The sequence below is a fragment of the Notamacropus eugenii genome, chromosome 2, assembly GCF_028372415.1.
Source record: "Notamacropus eugenii isolate mMacEug1 chromosome 2, mMacEug1.pri_v2, whole genome shotgun sequence".
Classification (NCBI taxonomy): domain Eukaryota; kingdom Metazoa; phylum Chordata; class Mammalia; order Diprotodontia; family Macropodidae; genus Notamacropus; species Notamacropus eugenii.
In genome coordinates this window covers 374,683,497-374,706,532 of record NC_092873.1, presented here as the reverse complement: position 1 = coordinate 374,706,532, position 23,036 = coordinate 374,683,497, and the positions used below count along the sequence as shown (strand labels likewise).

Genomic DNA, 23,036 nt, shown 5'->3' with positions numbered 1-23,036 from the left:
TGTTAGATGGCAACCTCTGTAGGTGGTCTCCAAAACAGACTCTGATCACCAGTGGAACCTCTAGGTCTCCAGAACTCACAAGGTCACCTAACACTCCCCTCCAGAAATACTCATTTACCTGAGATTAAGAAAGAATAAATATAAAACAAACAGAGGGGTCTTAAACTCAATGACAGCTTGGTGGGAGTATGTGGCTAGCAGTCCCTCCACTATCTGACAACTCAAAGCAGTGCTTTTTACTTGAAGCCACCAATGAAAAGAGATAGATAGATTTGTATTGTGGAAGCATAATAAACCTCCTTTTTAATCCAGCTGAAAATATTAAGAAATATTATTGCTACGATCTAAAAACCCTCTCTAGATTTTTCTCTGGTTTGAAAATATATAAAAGGCAAAGAACAAAGGCTAAAGTCTCAACAAAAAAAGAAGATCAAGGCAGGGAAGCGAAACTTAATTCTTATCTAGATAGGATCATATTTCTCCCTAGCCCTGAAATCCAGACCTACCCTAGACAGTAATATCTGTTCCTTTTAAGGAATAAGATATTGATCTCAAGAATGAATTCTTTTTAGTCTTTGAGGGAAGTGGTCAAAGAAGAGATTGAGCAGTGGCCCTTTGGTTGGTTTGGAAACTGGCAAAAAAATGTCTGCATGTACTGTTTAGGATCTGGTCCTCTTTAGGCAGTTCCCACATTATAATTCCATAAGATCATTGTGAAGAAAAAGGAAAAATAAGAGTCCAGTTTCACTTCTTCTGAGAGGACCTGGGACAGGGTCTCCAGGGTTAAATGTAGAGTTAGGGCATCTATGCTGGCTGTTTAACACCAGGCTGGAGAGCCTCTTTTCCTATCAAAGGTCAAAGACTCACATGAGTGCCACATGCAGAAACTCTTTTTTATAACTTTCCTTTTCTAAAAATTATTTTTTATGGATATCTATTGTTCTTTATATGACATTCATTCCTAAATACAGGGTGTTACTCCCTGACCCTTATACAGGAGCTTTCCCTTATAAGAAAGGGCCTTCTTATATAAGTAGAACAAAAAAAAAAATTCAGCCTAACAAACACAACCATATCTGATTATATAAGCAATTTTTCACACCTATAGTGCCCCACCTCTATAACAAAGAAAGGGAGATGCATTTTCTCAACTCTTTGGGCCGGGGCTTGGTCATTATATTTACACAACAGTCATTTCTATCTGCAGTAGTTTCTGTTTACGTTGTTGGAATCATTTTGTGTATTGTTCTGCCTGTGGGCTCCTATAAAGCTCATGTTTCTCTACATTCTTCATATTTGCCAGCTTTTACAGGGCAGTAATACTAATTTGTATTCATATAACACAATTTGTTTACACATTCCTCAAGCTGCTTTATTTTTAGGTGTAAGTGGCTGCTATGAATATTTTGCTGTATATGGAACTTTTTTGCTTTTGATGTCTATCCTTAGCATTTCTGGGTTAAAGAGTATAGACATTTTTATCATTTTCTTAAACACACATTCAAGCTTGCTTTCCAAAGTGACTTGAATAATTGGATCCATTTACAATTCCTCCAACAATTTATTAGTGTACCTGACTTCCTGAGCAGCTTAATTTCATTAAGTACAACCATAGGCCTAGGAAAGAACTGTATGTCATTTGTGCAAGGCTCTGTCGTTGGACCAAGGATAATGAAATTTTTCAGCCAATACAACTCTTTAAAAAAAAATTAATGTTCTATTGATTCATTTTACTTTTTTACCTCACAACCATTTCTAAATGATGACCCCTTCTCCCCCCCACCCAGTACATCTTCCCTTATAACAAAGAAAAATAGTTAAATAAAATGAACCAAAACAGCTACTACATGTCATGTCATAGCACATGGAGCTGCCTGCACCTTCTCCGTTGGAAGGAAAGAAGTATATTTCCTCATCTCTTATTAAGAGAAAACAAGTACATAGATAAATATAAAATACATGCAAAGTAAATACAAGCCAGGAGTGTTGGCATAACATATAACTGCTATCCCAGCTACCAGGGAAGCCGAGGTTGGCAGACCTCTGAAGCATCAGAGTTCTGAGTTGCAATAAGCTCAGTCTATTGGGTATCTTCATTAAACTTAGCATTAATAGGTTGAGCCCATGGAAAGTTGGGAAAGTATGCCAGGTTGCCTAAGGTAGGGCTATGCAACTCACGTGGGAAATGAAGCTGATGAAATCAAAATTCCAGTGCCTTCAAGGCAGTGATTCCAGTTTTTTAAAATAATAATAGTAAACATAAAATAATTTGAGAGATTGATTAATGATGATGGATTGAAAAGGCACTATTAACTGGGGAGATTAAGAAGGGCCTAATGTAGCAGTCTAGATGAATGATTACAAAGAGCAACCCTAGAAAACCAATTGATAGAGGAGGGTACAATTTTCACTGATGGAAGTAGTACTCATGATGACAAATTTGCAGATACTGGAGGTATTAAAATTTCACAAGTAATAATATATATGTGTGTATTAAATTCCATATTATGGCCAACTAAGGAAGAAGGGGAAATGAAGATATCAAGTGAGTGAGGATAAGAGGAAAAGAGAATGAAAGAGTTTTTGGTTCTTAATGAACAGGACCTCTCTTTGCAATTAGGTATTAAAACAGGCAAAGATAGCTGGATAGAATCTGTAGGTTTTGAATTGACTGCTTATCTAGAGCTCTCATACCCTGTTGTGAACAATAGGATATTTTTTCGCATTACCACTAGTTTAGTTATTTAACTACTTGAAATATTTGACTAGATGACTATTATTTTCTTTTAATTTTATTTATTTATTTATTTTTGGTTTTCACCATGCATTTCCACAAGATTTTGAATATTATTTACAGTCCGCCTCCTCGGAGGAAAGTTCCGTTCCTCTTCTTGCCCTGGAGATGATGTAGATTCTCAATGCTATATGAACAGAACACAAGTGCTAGCAAAATCCTACACGTATATTATAAGTATACTATAAGTACATATGTATATATAATATACATGATAATAATAACTAACATTTACATAGCACCTACTATATCCCAGGCACTGTGCTAAGCACTTTGCAAGTTATCTCAATTGGTTCTCATCCCAACCCTGCGAGATTGGTGCTATTATTATCCCCATTTTATGGATGAGGTTAAATGACTTGCTCAGTGTCACACAGGTAGTAAGGATAAGACACACACACACACACACACACACACAGTCACATATACATATATATGCATATGTATACAGAGAGATGATAGATAGACACTTCACAAACTTGCTCATCATCGGTTCTTTGGAATCATGAGTGACCATTGTGTTGATCACAGTTCTTACATCTTTCAAAATTTGTTTTTACAATGCTGTTATCGTGTAAATTGTTTTCTCGGTTCTGTTCATTTCATTCTTCATTTTTCAAAAGTAAAAGTTCACAGTTGTTAGTTTTTGTAATATTGATATTATTGTGTAAATTGTTCTGTTTCTATTCACTTTATCAGTTCATACAAGTCTTTCCATGGGTCTCTTGGAAATCTTCTATCCTTATTTCTTACAACACAATAGCACTCTATCTTATTCATATAGCCCAACTCATTCAGCCATTGCTCAATTTTTGTGGTGGCCAAAAAATTGGAAATGAATACGTTGTTGAACTATTGTCAAATACTAACTTAGCTAAGTTTGGAGAGCTTTCTTATCAGAAGGCTGACCACTAGGTGACAAATTGGGGGGGTAGAGAGAACCACGGCAATTCATGAAATGGCACATATAATTGTCATATGATTTTTCTAAAAATTCCCTTTCTATTTGGCACCATCACAGGCATTTTATTTGTAAGGAAAATCACATAGCCAGCTGAGGCTATGAAATTAGCTAAGACTTCCAATAATTAATTCAAGATGATTAATTGGTCAGGAGTAAAAGAACTCTGGCTCTGTTTTAAGACAACTACTTGCTAGGTGAACTCCTGTATCAATTTACCAGATGTAATTTTTCCCCTTCTTATATCTTTGATATGTACACCTCCTTCTTCCCCATTTGCCTGCTACAAAATTTGCAGTCCTATCTTTGAAATGTAAATCCTCACTGTATCTTCTTTTTTTCCTCATGTAACTGGAAACTTTGTCTATTACTCAGTGGCCATTTAGAACTCTGAGTATCTGCTCTAAGCATACAATAAAACTTGGTTTTAAAATGTCACTATGTGTTGAGAAGTATGATTAGCAGGAGTACCTATCAATGACTCCTTAGATATCTCCATAAAATAATAATCATAATCTGTGAGGCAGACAGTGCTTACAGTAGATGAGGAAACAGCCTCAGAAGGATTAAGGGACTCGCCCTTGGTCATTTAACTGTCTAGAAGTGTCTGAGGCAGAATTCAACCCCAAAATCATCCACCAAATGATTGTAACTATGCCTACCCTTGCACCCACTGCCTTATAGCCAGGTATGCTATATTTTACCCTTCCCCTAGAGTTCTCCCTTACTCTTAAAGGGGGCTTAGGTGTCTAGTTTCTTTGCCATTGGGTCAACCTCTGACTAATTGTATTCTCTCAGTTTTAAGACTCCCTTGAATTCAGTTTCATTAATCATTTAATCAGGCTATTTTTTGTAAAGGAATATTTACTTCAAAGATACAGCAAAAATAAATATGCAAATATTCTCTACCACCACCCCCCTCAACTCCTGCGTATAATCCTCCTGACTGCCAGAGTCTCTGGAGAATGGGGAAGGATTAGATTCACAGTTTAACCCAGTTCCTACAAAGCTCAGTCCCACCAAATTCCAAGTCAAAGCCTCCTTGGGCTTACGTACTAATTTTTGTTGTTGTTCAGTTCTCTCTAACTTTTCATGACCCCAGACCAACTGTCCATGGGATTTTCTTGGCAAAGATACTGGAATGGTTTGCCATTTCCTTCTCCAATTTTATGCAAGCAGGGGTTAATTGATTTGTCCAGGGTCACATAGCTAGAAATGTCTGAGGTTAGATTTGAACTCTGGTCTTTCTGACTCCAGGTCCAGTGCTCTATCCACTGCCTCACCTAACTGCCCCTGTGTTCTAATACCCTGGCATCTTTAGAGCTTTGTTGCTGGGCTGATAGCTATGTCCATTCTGGAAACTTGTCTCCAAGGTCATCATGACTTGAGATCTGAAGTCCAGGGACTCCACCAATTGCACCTAGAAGTAAAAAAGACAAATAAAACAGACCAAACACCAATCCTGATTCTCAGGGTCACTAGGCCTAAAAGGAAGAAGGGGAAAACCTTCCCCCCACCCAGTTTATTTCATAGTGCCTGTGCCCCAGTTACATTATATAATGAAGACACTGCTTTTCAGGAAGTACCCAAATCAATGAAATCATGGCTTTTTGAGATTTTCAAAGTACAATTCTTCAACTGCTATAGTCACAGCTTTGAGGACTCTACTCTAAATGGAAAATCTGGAGCAAATGACCATGGGAGAAATGACTTTCTAGACTGTGGGAACAGTAGACAAAGCAAGATAGTTCACAAAGCTATAGGAAATCAAGCAAAGAGCCATATATTTAGATATTTGTGCATATGTTTCTCCTCTACTGTTAACTCCTTTCAAGTCAGAGCTAGAGGGGGAAGGAAGTCCTGGAAAGCTGGGAGAAAGTAGTTGCAACAATTTCAGTTGATGAACTTTTTATTAAATCTTACTGTTAAAAGGAAATTCTATATTGGAACCTTTTGTTGTGATTAACCAGAAAAATTTAGGAAAAGATAATTAAAAAGAGTTTATTAAAAACATCAAGGCAGAATCATATAAATGGACTGATCACTGAAAGTAAACTTGGGATTCAAAATGGAGGATGCTTTTATTGACGGCTTTCCAAGGGCAAGCCAATCCGGAGAGGTGTGTATGACCAAAAGAGCATGGACCCTTGTGCTCCAGCTCCTCACCCATTATCACATCATAAGGAAATGAGATTGGAGATAAGGGGGAATGGGATGAAAGGTTATGTGACTGAGTGCTAAATATCAGGAGAGGGACATCAAAAGAACATGCTGAAGATTAGCTGATGCCACACACACACACACACACACACACACACACACACACACACACACAATAGAGTGAGTCCCACTACACAGAAGACTGGAAACAGTGAGTGCTGCATGTCACAGCATCTGTATAAATTTCAGTAATTCCTGCCTGTGGTGCTAGCCAGATACATGGTGCAGCAGCACAGTTAGGGCTATTTCAGGTCCTCTATCCTCAACTAAATATCCTAGTCTCTGTTGCCTATAAATGTGGGTTTTGACATGGGGGGATTGTTCTTTGCACCAAAGAAGGCACTGCAAACATAAACAGCACATAATCTCCATGAGGACACAAAAGAAAACCCACAAATAAATATTTTTAGCCAATAAAAGTTCTGTACCCCAACACATATCAATAGCTCGTATACTTTGGCAGTCCAATGTAGTCATTCCGTGGGTGTAAGGTGCTCACTTTGACCCTCCTTGTACCACAGCTTCTTTTCAGAAGGAGTTAGACTGTTGACAAGAAATGCACTTAGATACTGCACAAAGGGGCCTCCGCATAACCACCACCATGGGCAAACCATGACTGGCAAATGCAAAGGTGCAGTACAAAGGCCTTTATTCCTACAATGGCATCAGTACAAGCAGAAAGGATATGCAGATTCCAGAATAGATAACAGATCCATAACACGCACGCAACTAATATATCAAGCAAAGTTATAATAAGTGAATAAAAAAATATAGTAATAGCTTTAGGGGTGTCAAGTCCTTCTGTAGCATTCTTCATCCTCAGGGGGCTGGTAAGCAATTCCTGCACGTTTCTCAAACAGTTGCGTATGAATCAGGGTAGGTTTGTGGAAGCATTTCCTTGACCATTTCGGGGTTCCAGGTTAGTTGCAGAGATTCTCTAGATAATGCTTCTAAGTCCTTTTACCAATAAGACTTTGCATAATTTAATAAACCTTGACAAAAATCTAATCAGATTGGCTTTCCAGTAATTAGTTCATATGGCAGGAATGAATTCAAACCGTATGGATCTAACCCTATTGACAAAAGAGCTATAAGAACAACAAATTAGTAACTCATAATTCACCTGAACTTAAGAGAATTTCAGTTCTTTACATACCACTTGTTCTTTCTATATACATCCAAGCTCTGCACCTGATATAGACAATGTCATCCACAGGCTGAAGGAAGAAGGTTTGTCTTGGAAAAGGAGTTCTCCCATCCCTTAATATTGTCATACTGATACTTCTAAAGAGAAAGACAAAAAGATTTAAAATTCTTTATAATTATTAATGCAATTTTACATGTAAGAACCATAACCAAATTTTAATAACATATTGCCAAAACATACTCAAGACCTGAATGTCTCATCTACTTTTGGAAGCCAATTGAATATGTATGTGTGTGTATGGATGGATACACACACACACACACACACACACACACACATACACAAATACATATACACATATATATATACATGTACATAATATATATGTATATATATATATATATATATATACATCTTAGTTCTTAGAGAAAACAGTCTAACCTTATTGCTTTCACAAAAGTTTACTACTCCATTAAATTCAGAACCTTTTACATTCTTATCTCCCTTTTCAAGGATACATGCATATATGTGTGCGTGTGTGTGTGTATGTGTGTGTATACACATATTACATGGGCAGCTAGGTGGTGCAGTGGATACAGCCCCAGTGCAGGAGTCAGGAGGACCTGAGTTCAAGTCTCACCTCAGAGACTTGACACTCACTAGCTATGTGACCTTGGGCAAGTCACTTAACCCCAATTGCCTCATCCTGGGTCATTTTCAGTCATCCTGATGAATATCTGGTCGCTGGATTCAGATGGCTCTGGAGGAGAAGTGAGGCTGGTGACCTGCACAGCCCTCCCTCACTCAAAACAAAGTCAAGTGCAAGTCATGTCATTACTTCTCTGATGGCATGGTCTTCTTTCGATAATGGAGGACGAACATACACACACACACATTACACATACAGATATAGATAGATAGATTGATTGATAGCTCAATCTCCTCCTGTCATCTTGAAGTAACAAGGTACTTTAAGGATCTAATCTTACATATGAAAATACAACTTTTAGCAAGGGGTTGGCAAACCTAAGAACTCATTTACCTAATTACATGATTTATAGAGTTGATCACAAAAACAGATTAACCATAGTAAGATCTTTCACTCTTGCATCCTTTTATAGTGATGAGATGTTTTCATATTAATCTATTAATTAATAGATTTGGTATTCCTTTCCAAGAATGAATACTTCTTTGCCACAGTGACTGCCATCCCCTGTACTTCACCCCTCTATTATTCTCTAAACCACTGAAGCAATTGCTCCCAGGCTGTCTGCCACTCCCAGAAGTCCTTTCACTGTCACACCCTTCTTCCAGGGCACACTTTCTCTTCCCCACCCCCAAACTCCCACGGAGGCCAACGCTGTCTAAGACAGGGGTCTTAGATCTGCAGCCTCAAGGTTACATGTGGCCCTCTAGTTTCTCAAGTGCTGCCCTTTGACTGAATTCAAACTTCACAGAACAAATCCCCTTAATAAAAGGATTTCAAGGTCACACATGGCGTTGAGGCTGCAGGGTCTCCACCCCTGGTCTGGAAAAGGGCCACTCCTACCCCCAGCATGACTTCACTAGTAATCAGACAGTTCTTTCCCTATGGACTAGTCTCTTTTCTCCCTCCCACCACTACAAATGAACCCAAATAAATACACATGGTTTTTGTCTCAGATGAAATAATTCCTATTTATGATTCTGATTGTGTACTTCTATATGAACTCCATTTCAGAGAAGATAAACTTCTTGAAAGAAGTGAGCTAAAATGTTAGTCATGACATATTTTCTCCCATATGCAAACACACATACACACACACAAGCACTGCAACATATTAAGAAAGGATTAGAAATATGCAATAAAAATTATTCTGAAGCTTTAATTTGATATGTCAGGTTATTTTGGGAACACATGAATATGCAATGATAATAAGAGGGCTAAAAAAAGCCAGAAATATTAAACTAAAGCTCCATAAAACTGTATATGGAGGTAAATATTTTTGGATAAGACCTGGAGGTTTTTGTTGTTATAAAAAAAAAAATGCTTCTCAATCAGGGAAAATTTTAAATAGTTGAAGAGATGAAGGGTTCCTTTCATCCAGTGCCCAGGAAGTTGAACAACCACTTCCTAAGACGACAGAGCTCTAACTACAAATTCTAGCACACAGTTGAGAGGTAACTGCCAATGTCAGAGAGAAAACAGGTGGACCCAAGCTGGAGATAAACTCACCTGAGTAAGAAAAAGGCTCCTGATTTCAACTAATTATTCTAAGACAATCAACTGCTCAGTTCAATTATTTGTTCCTGCTAAAAGAAGAAAAATACTGTTACCACCCTCTAAATTTTGGAACCCTGGCCGTTCAGGTTGCCCAGTCTAGTTCATGACTTTGCTTTTGAAAAAAGGTTTTTAGAAATGCAAAAGACAATGAGATCCTTTTATTAAGTGCTTGAAGAGCTGATCAAGCCTCGTTTATTTGGAATCTGGATACATATGGTGGAAATTGTGGACACTTATAGCACCACCTGGGTGGTATGAGTATGGGTATCATGAGTGCACAAGGCACTTTATCTTTCCACTGTTTGGACCACCCTTTGACTTTCTAATCAATCCATCAATCAATAAGCATTTATTAAATGATACTTTGTGCCAGGCCCTGGGAATTCCTGCAATTAAGAAACTTAAAATCTATAGGGAGAGACAATATGGATACACATAGGCTTATGCCAAATGTAAGCAAAATAAATACAAGGTAATTGTGGGGGTGAGGGAGAGAGAGAAAGTAGCAGAGAAATATATATATAGTAGAGAAATGGCCAAGCCTACCCCTTATGAGTGTGAATAATGAAAATTGATTCAGTTGTTGCAACCCTCTTCCTGGACCTAGGAGCACATAAAGCTGTGACTTTTCCAGTCTGCTTATCTCATAGTGAAGAAACTAACTTTCAATTTGCTACTGAGCCAGAATTGGGTGTGTGTACAAAAGTCACTAAGAAGCCAAAATATTTCCACTTTCTTCCCTTGCTTCAATCAAGGGAAATCATGATGTAGGCCTCTGGTTGGGAACTGTCTGTGGTCTAGGAGCTAGGGTGCATGGCAGGTAGCCAGGCCTGGTGAGAAGTGAAGTCCCCAGTGGCCTGCTTGAAGGAGATGGAAGGCAGCCAAGTCAGAGCTTTAATGACTCACTCATAGGAAGTGAAGTTACTGAGGTGAATTCTATGCAGAAATTGTTTTAAGTTTGAATCCATACTCTCTAGGAAATATGGGAGAAAGGCTTCCTTCAGTTTGAAATGGAGGAAAATGCTTTGTAACATTTGTCCTTGCTCTGTCTTCTCCATGTCCCTTTGTAATAAACATCCCTTTGTCTGGTATATATTCTGCTGGTTGATGCCCCATCAGAATGGGGGATTGAGTTGACAATATCAAAAAATGATACCTCCAGACCCTCAGGAGTATCTCTAGACTCCTGAGGGGAAGATGTCATCTTGCTCAGGGGACTTGATGCAACATGTTCAAAATTGAAGTCATTCTGTTTCCCCCTAAACTTTCCCCTTTTCCTCATTGTCTTATTTTTGCAGAGGGCCCCACCATCTTCCTAGTCACTGAGGTTCACAATCTCCAAGTAAAAACATTCCTGTAACCTTCTGTGGAGACAAAGTAGATCTTAACAACAGATAAATCAAGAAGGAATTCATTGTATTCTATAAGAAGGAGAATTTCTGGTAATAGAATTTCCATTACAATTCAGTCAGTAGTAACTTTGAGAAGTTACTAACAAGTTCCCTTGACTTGTTAGAAACCTTAATGGAGATTCCAATTTGGAGTTTGTTGCCTTGCCCGCTCTTTTACCTCCAGAGCCTGTCATGGACCCAACATGAGAAGCACAGTATACGCATATCATACTGATTTCTCCAATAACTGTGTGTCCCCCTGATGAAAATGACATGTTAGTCAATGAAGCTAGAGTCCATGTGAGAGGATTAGTTTTACAGACAAATGTGATGTCATTGATGCAGCATATTTCCCAATCAATCACTAAACATTTATTAAGACACTTTACTAAGTGCTAGGGATACAAAAAAGGGCAAAAGACAGTCCCTGTCCTCAAGGAGCTTACAATACAACAGGGAAGATAACATGCGATCAAAGATATATACACAAAGCAAGCTATATACAAGATTAACAGGAGACAATTAACAGAAGGAAGGCACTGGCATTAAGAGGTGTTCCAGAAGGCTTCTTGTAGGTGGTAGGATTTTAGTTGGGATTGAAAGGAATCCATGGAGGTCAGTCAAGTTGCCATTATATTATGTAACTGAGTGGAACACATATAATCTTTGATATGATGACAATGATGAATGAGCTTTGGAGTGAATGCAGCACTTTTAAAATGCATATAATTCATATTTTGGACTACAATTACATCCTTCAAGTTTAAAACATTAGATTGCTACTATTCCATCAAAATATTCCGTGGTGTATGTCGCTACTGTTATAACCTTAATCCCAAAGACATTGGTATGGGACTCTCTCTTCATTGACTGTATGTGGGGAGGGGGACAGTAAGGTTGGGGGAGAGCAGAAACGGAGAATTTCGGTTTCTTCAGCTCTGCAGTTGCTTTGAGTGCTTCTGGCTCCCACTTTGAGAAAGAAGATGGATGATGCTAATGCCACTTCAGATTGCTGAAGGGGGAATGAGACTCTAGGAAGAAGCCAACATGAAAGGAGCTTTCATGTCCCTATCCATAGCTTGATGCACCAGAAACTTCAGAGATTTTCCCTTTGAATGAGATCTAGAACTCTCTCTTGGTTTATCTGTTACCTCATTCCAATAGGAGAGTTACTTCTCTCTGCATTATCTGGTATATATTCTTCTGTGTATATTTTCTTTTGTTTAAATTGAATTATTTTGTTTTCAGTGTTCAACAATCACTTCCATATATCTTAGATTTTTTTCCACTCCCACCCCATCTTTCCCTCCTCCCTCCCCACTACCTCCCTGAGATGGTGTACAACCTTATGTAGGTACTACATGTACATTCCTATTAAGTACATGTTGCATAGAAGAATTAAAATAAATGGGAGAAACCATAAAACAAAACAGAATATAATACAAAAGAAAATGGTGTGTTTCTATCTGCGATTCAATTCCATACTTCTTTCTCTGGATGGCATTTTGCCTAAAGAGTCCATTGGAAAATTTTTAAGTCTATGTATTTCAATGAAGTACTAAGTTTACCAGAAAAATTCCTCACACACTGTGGCTGTGTACAAAATTCTCCTGGTTCTGCTCCTTTCACTCAGTATCAGTTCATATAAATCTTTCCAGGCTTCTCTGAAGTCCTCCTGTTCATCATTTCTTATAGCACAATAGTATTCTATTACATTCATATACCACAACTTGTTCAGCCATTCTTCAATTGATGGACATCCCCTTGATTTCCAGTTTTTGGCCACCACAAAGAGAACTGCTATAAATATTTTTGTATATGTGGGACTCTTTCCCATTTCTATGATCTCTTTGGGATAGAGTACTAGAAGCGATATTGCTGGGTCAAAGGGTATGCACATTTTTGTAGCCCTTTGGGCATAGTTCCAAATTGCTCTCCAGAATGGTTGGATCAGCTCACAGCTCCACCAACAATGAATTCGTGTTCCAACTCTCCCACATCTTCTCCAACATTTATCATCTTCCTGTTTTGTGATGTTAGCCAATCTGATAGGTGTGATGTGGTACCTCAGAGTCGTTTTGATTTGCTTCTCTCTAATCAATAGTGATTTAGAGCATTTTTTCATATGACTATAGATAGGTTTAATTTCTTCCTCTGAAAATTCCCTGTTCATATTCTTTGACCATTTATCAGCTGGGGAATGATTTGTATTCTTGTACATTTGACTCAGTTCTCTATGTATTTTTAGAAATGAGGCCTTTATCACAGATATTAGTTGCAAAAATTCTTTCCCAGTTTTCTGCTTCCCTCCTAATCTTGATTGCATTGGGATTGTATGTGCAAAAACTTTTCAATTTAATGTAATCATAATTATCCATTTTGTACTTCATAATGTTCGCTCTCTTGTTGTGTCATAAATTCCTCCATTCTCCATAAATCTGACAAATACACTATTCCTTGCTTCCCTAATTTTTTATAGTATCAATCTCTATACATAGATCATGTATCCATTTGGACTTTATTCTTGTGTACACTGTCAGGTATTGGTCTGTGCCTAGTTTCTGCCACACTGTTATCCAGTTTTCCCAGCAATTTTTGTTAAACAGTGAGTTCTTATCCCAGAAGTTGGGGTTCTTGGGTTTATCAAACAGTAGACTGCTATATTCTTTAATTACTGTGTCTTGAGTACCTAACCTATTCCACTGGTCTACCCCTCTGTTTCTTAGCCAGTACCAAGTAATTTTGATGATTGCTGCTTTATAATACAATTTGAGATCTTGTAGCGCTAGGCCACCTTCCCTAGCATTTCTTTTCATTTGTTCCCTTGATATTCTGGACCTTTTGTTATTACAGATGAATTTTGACATTTTTTTTCTAGCTCTAGAAAATAATTATCTGGTAGTTTGATTGGTATGGCACTAAATAAGCAAATTAATTTAGGTAGAATTGTCATTTTTATTATATTGGCTCAGCCTACCCACAAGCAACTGATGTTTTTCCACTTACTTAGATCTGACTTTATTTGTGCAAAAAGTGTTTTCTAATTGTGTTCATATAGTCCCTGGGTTTGTTTTGGCAGGTAGACTCTCAGATATTTCATAGTGTCTACCATAACTTTAAATGAGATTTTTCTTCCTATCTCTTGCTGTTGGGCTTTGTTAGTAATATATAGAAATGCAGATAGATGATTTATGTGGGTTTATTTTGTAACCTGAAACTTTGCCAAAGTTGTTTATAATTTCAAGTAATTTTTCACTTGATTCTCTGTTCTGTGTATATTTTCTATGATTTCTGTCTTGCTATCAACTTGATAAATGGGTTTCTTTGGTAGTTGCTATGTGATGAGTGTGTTCACTGTAGAAATAGTATTTGGTGGGAAAAGGATCAAACTTTGGATTTAAATTTTTTCCTCATTAATGAATAGTGATCAGAAGTTTAGCATGAACTTGAAAACCATACACTCCCAGCCAGGGGTGGGGAATCTGTGGCCTCAAGGTCACGTGTGGCCCTCTAGGTCCTCACATGCAGCCCCCTGACTGAATCCAAACTTCACAGAATAAATCCCCTTAATAAAAGGATTTGTTCTGTAAAACTTGGACTCAGTCAAAAGGCAGAACTTGAGGACCTAGAAGACCACATGTGACCTCAAGGTTGCAGGTTCCCAACCCCTGCCCTAGATTAACAGTGTTTAAGGGAGCAGATAGATATAATCCCTTGAAGAAAGGTTGGGGGAAAACAGCCTAAAGATGCTATTCTACTTTTTTTTTGAGTCATACAATGACACATGCAAGCTACAAATGGGGGCACTTTCACTACATGTGAGTGACAGCCCTTGCTATACTGTCATTCACATTCCTTTTTTTTTTTGAAAAAGATCATAATAAAGTCTAATTTTAAATACATTTTTAAAAAAGATAATTTGAGGGGGATAGGAGCCAATTAAAGGGCAGGAGTCCTCCTCAAGCAGTTCTACCTCTAAATTGTCAGGTCACTGCCAGGAAGGTGAAATTAGGTTGTTTTTTTTTTAAGGGAGGATCAAAAACCTCTGATGGAGATGCTTATAGGTTTTTTTTTTCCCCTTGAGATATTAGCATGACTACTAACCCAGATTATACTGGGAGGTAGGCAGAGATGAATTCCCAATACACAAAGATACAAACACAGGGGAAAGATCTCAATTATTACAGCTATGTAAAAATGAGAGTATGTATCTACGTATTCGTTAGCAAGAAATACTAGTTCCTTTGCATTCCCCAGAAAATGGCACATGAAGTTAGAAAATTCTAAGAATCAAACATATTCTTCCTTATATATAAAATTCTTCATTGTTGTGTTCGTCCTTTGTTGCTGAAGAAGACCATGCCATCAGAGAAATGATGACAGCACTTACACTTGACTTTGTTTTGAGTGAGGGAAATAAGAAATGTCATAGCAAGCCCAAACCAGCCACTATTAAATGAAATCATGGCTATTGTAGTTTAATGGGCCTATAATCCACTGATTAGTCTGAAAAAGAGCTTTTTTTTTTCTAAAAAAAAGTGGCCCACAAGTTTTATGTGAGTCAACAGGATGATATCATTTTCAAAATGGTTAATGTGACCTTAGATTACAGGGATTAGGGAGTTTATAGTCATACTGTACTCTGCCCTGGGCAGACTACACCTGGATTATTGGTTTCTACTCAAGGTACTACATTCTAGGGTGCACAATTACAAGCTGAAGTGTCCAGAGGAAGGCAATCACATTGGTGAAGTGCCTTGAGGTCATGCCAGATGCATAGGATTGGTTGAAGGAACAGGGATTGTTTAGTCAAGAAGGAATAGCAAGTGTTTAGGAGATTTGGAAGTATTTGATGAATTGTCTCATAGAAGAGAAATTAAATTTATTTCACTTGGCTCTGGGGGTAGAAATAAGAACTCTGTCATTGGAAGTCTTCAGGCAAAGGATTTTCAACTGTGATACAGAGAGACTCCTTGTCAAGCACAGGGTGTACTATACTAGATGATCTTTGGAGTTTCCTGACACAGAGATTGTGTGATTCTGAAAAACAGTCTCCTCACTCCCTTTGGTCTCAAAGCAAATGTGTTGATGTGTAGAAGACAGCTTCTCCAGATAGCAACAAGGAGGCATGGAAAGATGATGCAGGCTCTATTGCCTCCTAGTGGCCCAACGTGCATATGATATGGCCACTCCTCCCTGTTGACCAAAGAGCTAGTTAAAAGGAGTGGAGTGTGGCTGCTGGAGATAAGGGAGAAAAAAAAACAAAAAAGAAACCTGCCAGAGAAGGCTTTTAGAGAGTAAATGATAACCAAGCAAGGTACAACCAAGAAAAGCTGCAGCAGGAGATAGGGCAGGGTGTTTTACTGAATGTCATGTTTAACTGTTAACAGAAGCAGAAGTGTCCTTTTTAAAATATTTAGTTAATGACACAGAGTAAAGTAAATAGAGCCAGGAATATATACAGAATGATTAAAACAATATAAATGGAAAGGGCAACAGGGCAATTATAATGACCAAATCTGGCTCTGAAAGAGAGAAGACTGAAGCAGAATCAGGAGAACAATGTATACAATAACAACCTTGTAAAGAAAAACAGCTTTGAAAGATGTAAGAACCCTGATCGATACAATGACCAACCACGAATCCAGAGAACTCTAGAGGGTTCCAGAGGATGATGCATGCTACCCACTCTCTGTCACAGAATTAACGGACACACAATAAGACATACCACTTTGGACATGACCACTGGAGAAATTTGTTTTTCTTGATTATGTATACTTGTTATAAGGGTTTTATTTTTTCTTTTAAATGAAGGGGGAGAGAGTTGGGAAGAAGAAATAAAATAAACACTTGTTAATAATTTTTTTTTAAATTAAAAGAAGCAATAGGAGAATGTTGTTCCTCCCCTCCTATGGGGGAAAGATTATGGGTGTAGAACAGTTCTTATTCCTTTGGACTTGCTTGATATATGTTAGTTTTGCTGAACTGCTCTTTTTGACTCTCTTTTTTTACTCTTTGTTATAAAGGATGCTTCCTTTTGAGGTGGGAGTGAAAGATATTTGGAAATGAATGTGATAAAAAAGATATAAATGAAAGTTAAATTTGTTAAGTATTGTTGTCCAGCTGTTTCAGTCATCTCCAACTCTTCATGACATCATTTGAGGTTTTCTTGGCAAAGATACTGGAATAGTTTGCCATTTCTTTCTCCAGCTCATTTTACAGATGAGGTAGTGAGACAAACAGGATTAGGTGACTTGCCCAGGGTCACACAGCTAGTTAAGTGTCAGTGGCCAGAGTTGAATTCAAGTCCTCTAGACTCCAGGCCTGGTCTTCTATCCACTGTGCAACCTGGTTGCCTTTGTTACCTCTAAGATGAAATGTAAATTAGTCTGTTTGCCATTAGCCTTTCACATTCTGGCTCAAATTTATCTTCCCAGGTTTATTCCACGTTACTTTCCTTTATACATTCTGTAGTCAAATTGGTCTCACCCGTAATCTATCTGCAGTCTCCATGCCTTTGCATAGGCTGCCTCCCATGCTGGGCATGTCTTTCCTCTTCACCACTGCCTCTTAGACTTTTCATCTTCCATAAAAGTTTAACTCAAGTAGCATTTCCCATAGGAGACCTTTCCTCATCCTCCAGGTGCTAGTGTCTCACAATCAAAATTACCTTGAGGCAGAGTATGGAAGGTTGTGAGTTCAAATTCTCAGACACCATTAGCTGTGTGACCTGGGGCAAAGTCACTTAACTGCTGCCTGATTCAGTTTCACCTAGTCTGAAGGTGTTGTGCGCCTTAGTCCCAAGGTTGTTGTGAGGATAAAATGAGATCATTTTTCTAAAGTGCTTTGCAAACCTTAAAGCATTATATAAATACTAGCTGCCACTATCATTTATTTTGCATCTACTTGTATATGTGAATGTTGTTCCCCTGCTCCCACATGGGATGTAAATCCCTTGAGAGCAAGGACTTTCATTTTTGTCTTCATATCCCCGCAGCCTACCACAGTCCATAGGACATAGGAGGTGCAAAATAAAAGCTTGTTAACGGATTCTTTCATTTCTAATAAAAAAGGATACCGTTGAAAAACAAGTGCTGATGAATTTGAATTCTAATGAACAGCCTGGACCCTGGGCCCTACAGAAACATCTTTACTCCCTTCTCTGATAGAGCTGGGGATTATGGAGGGGAATTCGGAAAATGTGCTTACATAGGGTAGTTGTGGTGATTGGTTTTGCTCAAATACTTTCTTTTGTTACAAGGAAGAATTCAATGGGATTCAGGGTAAAGGGAAATGATGACTGATGTAAAAAAAAGAAAACTAGCAATAATATTACTTACATATATATGTATGCATGTATGTGTGTATATGCACATACACATATATATGAGTGCGTGTATATGTATAGATGTACTTAGTTACATATTGGTATACATAACAAATTGGCCATGAGAAGGTCAAGGGCATGAATTGGAAGAAGGCCAGGTGTTGTCCTCCCTTCACAACAACAGGCAGAAGATAGACGTATCTATTTACATAAAATCATATCTGTTCCTCTCACCTTGTGCCCTGCTACTCTTAAAGAGAATGGGAAGGAAGGAAGAAAGAGAGGGGTACCAGTGGGAGCGGGTGGTCTCTGATCTTTGCTGCCAACATTCTTCAATGGTTCCTCACTGGCTACAGAGTAAAGTACCAACTCCTTAACCTGCCACTAAAGGCTCAGGACAATATAATCCTATACTACTACCTCTAGGTTTATGTCCCTACTACTTGCCCATCTGAAATACAGGATCAGGATTCCAGCTAGAAGTCTGCCCCTTATATACATCAGGTATTTGAGGAAAAGAACATGTTCAAGTGGGGTCCCAGGTGCTTTACCTTTTTGTATACCCCAGAGCTTTTTGTGCTGATACTAGTACATTTCTATCGTTGACCCTGCTCTAATCCAACTGACCACATCATTCCCCTGAGTTATCTTTTGGAGATAACACTAACAGCTTGGGGATCAGAAAAGGCCTTACATGGGAGGTGGTACTTGAAATGAACTTTGGAGGAAACTAAGAGGAACAATGTGTAATAAGATTGATTGGATACAGCCAAGAGTAGGTGGGAAGCGGAGAACTGGGAAAGAATTTTTCAACTAGTGTCTGTGATAAAGACCTCATTTCTAAAATATATAGAGAAATGAGTTAAATTTACAAGAATATAAGTCATTCCCCAGTTGACAAATGGTCAAAGGATATGAACAGAGGACATTCCTTCAGAGGAAGAAATTAAACCTATCTATAGTCATATGAAAAAATGCTCTAAATCACTATTGATTAGAGAGAAGCAAATCAAAACGACTCTGAGGTACCACATCACACCTATCAGATTGGCTAACATGACAAAACAGGAAGATGATAAATGTTGGAGAAGATGTGGGAGAGTTGGAACACAAATTCATTGTTGGTGGAGCTGTGAGCTGATCCAACCATTCTGGAGAACAATTTGGAACTATGCCCAAATGGCTACAAAAATGTGCATACCCTTTGACCCAGCAATATCGCTTCTAGTACTCTATCCCAAAGAGATCATAGAAATGGGAAAGAGTCCCACATATACAAAAATATTTATAGCAGTTCTCTTTGTGGTGGCCAAAAACTGGAAATCAAGGGGATGTCCATCAATTGAGGAATGGCTGAACAAGTTGTGGTATATGAATGTAATGGAATACAATTGTGCTAAAAGAAATGATGAACAGGAAGACTTTAGAGAGGACTGGAAGCACCTATATGAACTGATGCTGAGTGAAAGGAGCAGAATCAGGAGAACTTTGTAAACAACAACAACCACAATGTGTGAGAAATTTTTCTGGTAGACTTAGTACTTCATTGAAATATCTGGACTTAAAACATTTCCAGTGGACTCTTGAGGCAAAATGCCTTCCACATCCAGAGAAAGAACTGTGGAATTGGATTGAAGAATGAAGCAGACCATTTTCTCTTGTGTTATGTTTTGTTTTGGTTAGTTTTCGTGGTTTCTCCCATTCATTTTAATTCTTCCATGCAACATGACTAAGATGAAAATGTATTTAATAGGAATATATGTTTAGAACCTATATAAGATTGCATGCCATCCTGGGGAGGGAGGGGGGAAGGTGGAGAGGAGAGAGGGGAAAATCTAAGAAAAATGGAAGTGATTGCAGAAAACTGAAAACAAATAAATTAATTAATTTATAAAAAAAAGAGATTGATTGGAACCAAGCTGTGAAGAGTTTTCAACACTAAACAGAAGAATCTGCATTTGATCCTAGATGCAATAGGAAACTTTTAGTGCTTACTGAGAGGGCAAATGACATGGTCATACTTGTGTTTTATGAATGTCACTTTGGAAACAATGTGGAGGTTAGATTGGAGAAGGGAGGGATTTGAGGCAGGAAAACCAATTAGGAGGCTCTTGCAAAAGCCCAGAAGAGAGATGATGAGATGATAATGGTGGCCATTTGAGTTGAGTGAAGGGGATGAATGTGAGAGCAGTGAAGGCAGAATCAAGACATAAATTGATCGGATATATGTGGGGTGAGAGATAAGGAAGAGTAGAGGGTGACTCTCAGACTGGGGACCATGATGACTAGAAGGTAGTACTTTCTACAGACTTGGGGAGGTTAGACCTTACCATCTCATTGTGCTCCCTCTCCAAGATCTATAATGTAATTAAATTCCCTCTTTGACTCCAGCCTCCTATCTTCTATGTCTTCCACTCTGTCACTCACACTACAGCTAACCTTTGTCCTCCTTCCTATCCTCCTAGTCCATGTCCCTCACTCTAGTTTTTACTTCCCTACATAACCAGCCTTAACTCTCATTTTCTGCTACTTTAATATTTCACTAGCTGCTGTCCCAGAATCTCTTGCTTCCCTTAACTTTTTCTTATTCTCTACCTTTGAATCTTCCTTCCTTTGTTTACTCTTTAGTAACTCCTACATTTCTTTCTCTCTTCTCTATGACTGCAGAAAGTCCTTAAACACAAATCCATTTCACCTACAGATTAATAGCACATCACCTCCAAAGGGTCTATGCTGTTGTTTAACAATCTCTCCAGTATCCACCCTTATTAGTTTCCTACCTAATTCCCTCAAGGGACTTTTCCAAACCTAACAACTTCACTTAGAAGCCTTGAGACCATTTGACTTGAGCTTTCTGTCCGTTCCTCATAGCTTCTCAGCAACATCACATACTCTCTTCTTTCTGGTACCAACAAGTCACTCCCTATCTGTATCCTGTACCCCTACCTGCTCCTGCTCCTTTCTGACTCCTCTAGGACTTTGTTCCAGCCGATATCTCCTCTCCTATTCATCTTCAGTCTTGCCCTAGACTCTTGAATTTTCCCTTTTGCACACAAATAAACTTGAATCTCCCTAGTCCTAAAACACTTTTCTTGACCTTTTCTAACTCACCTATCTACCACTATCTCTCTTTCTTTTCACCATTAAACCTGAAAAGATTACCTCCATCTGGTACTACAACTTCATTACTAACTCTCTCTTCTCAGTCCTTTGCAATCTGGCTTTCACTTCCACCATTAACCTGAAATTTTTCTTTCCAAAACTGTTCATGATTTCTTAATTACTAAATCCAGTGACCTTTTAAAAAAATTATCCCACTTGACCCCACTTCATCTTTGACTATATCAGCAATCTCATTTGACTAGAAATTCCCAGTTACCCTAGGCTTTTGGTTTGCCCCTCATCATCTACCTTACCCATCCAAGCTTTCACCCTACATCACTCTCAACATCTGCTGCCGAGTTTGCTCCTATTTATGTGCTGCTGTACAAAACTGGGCATTCAACAGTTCCAACTTCTTTACGCCCTCTTAATTTTTATGTTCTGCAAGGCTCTGTCATGGACCCACTTCTGGGTCCAGTTCACAACTCATTTTCAACTACTGACTTTTGGCAAGTGGCTCTCCTAATCTGTGTCTTCATTTTTGAGCTCCAGGCAAGCTACTCCAGCTAAGGATAGGACACATTTATCTTTGAATAATTGTTTTTTCACCTCCTCAAACTCAGCATTGGTTAAAATCGAGCATATCTTTTCCCCAGACTTCACTATTTCAGTCTATGACATCACTATTTTCTCAGTCTCTTTGAAGTTGTCTCTGATTTCTCCTTCTCCCTCACCTCAGTCCATTCTACCTACGCAACATTTTTTTTTATCCCTTCTTCCCTGCTTACAGGACCATCACACTGATAAATACCCTTTTATCATCCACTTGCACTATTACAAGAGTCATTAATTTGCAAAATTGTAAAGATTTAGAGGGCAGATTGATTGACACACATTAAAACAAATGAGTGAGCAGACATGATATTGAAACAATTATTCAAACCATATGCTTCAGATCTAACCAAGACTGAAATGATAATCTAGTGTTAAACACAACTGGTGGGCCTTGCCTTCAGCTCTGAATATACAATAGTCTTTTATCAGAATGTCCTGCCTCTGTTCTCTCCATCCTTCTTTCAGGTTACCTACCTTTATTAAACAATGATCTGGTCATGTCACACTTCAGTGATTCCCTATTACCTACTGAGTAAAGTTCAAATTCCAGGTATTTCTGTTCCATATTGGTATCTTATCCTCTTAATAGACTATAAGTTCTTTGAGGATAGGGACCATGACTTATTTAAATTTTGTATTTCTCTCAGTGCCTATGACAGTGCTAGGTGGCACAGTGGATAGAGCATCAGGCTTCAAGTCAGGAAGACCTGAGTTCAAATGTGACTTCAGATATTTACTAGCTGTGTGACTCTGAGCAAATATCTTAACCCTATTTGCCTCAATTTCCTCATCTATAAAATGAGCTAGAGAAGGAAATGTCAAACTATGCCAGTAACTTTGCTAAGGAAACCCCAAATAGGGTCACAAAGAGTCAAATGTGACTGAACAACAACATGAGAATGCTCTGCACACAGTTATTAATAAATGCTTTTTTGTATTTGTTGTACATAGCTATGATTATGCCTAAAATCAAGTTCTCATCAGTTTCTAAGTATCTATCTGTATGTACGTATGTGGGAATCTGCCTCCTCTTGAGCTAGCTTGCCCCCCTAGAAAGGTCTGGGATCCTTAATGAGACTATGTACGTACATATGTACTGCTCTTCTCCCTGGGTCTTACACAGCCCTTACAGATGACATTAAGATCTGGCCAAGCATCCTTAGGGGCTATAGAGAGGGTACTGTTTTGGCAGTTGCCATGGTTCTGCTGTGAGTTC

General features: G+C 38.4%; 1 long non-coding RNA gene across 1 annotated transcript; it reads right to left on the bottom strand.

Moving 5' to 3' along the window:
• Nucleotides 1–2,819: 2,819 nt before the first annotated feature.
• Nucleotides 2,820–23,033, bottom strand: LOC140524051 (uncharacterized). Its single transcript, XR_011973550.1, has 5 exons — nt 22,910–23,033; nt 9,338–9,414; nt 7,132–7,259; nt 5,039–5,175; nt 2,820–2,921 (listed from the first exon to the last, which is right to left on the bottom strand). It is a non-coding gene; the product is annotated as an uncharacterized lncRNA (long non-coding RNA).
• Nucleotides 23,034–23,036: the final 3 nt, after the last annotated feature.